A 260-nucleotide genomic window follows, 5' to 3' on the forward strand; every position below is an offset into this window, starting at 1 on the left:
TGCAATCAAATTGTTGGGCCTTTCTTCCCTGAAGATAATTTCACAGCTGAGAGGTACTTTAATTTATTGAATAACGAGATTATACCGGCAATCCGAAATATTTCTGGTATAGCGTTTGACAATGTCTGGTTTCAACAGGATGGAGCTCCGTGTCATTTCGGTTTGATTGTACGCAATCTATTGAACAACATTTTCCCCGGGCGTTGGATTGGTAGGAAGGGTTCGATTGAGTGGCCACCGAGGTCACCTGATCTAACTCC

Source organism: Mycetomoellerius zeteki, unplaced genomic scaffold (assembly GCF_001594055.1).
Source record: "Mycetomoellerius zeteki isolate Tzet28-1 unplaced genomic scaffold, Tzet1.0 scaffold5, whole genome shotgun sequence".
NCBI lineage: Eukaryota > Metazoa > Arthropoda > Insecta > Hymenoptera > Formicidae > Mycetomoellerius > Mycetomoellerius zeteki.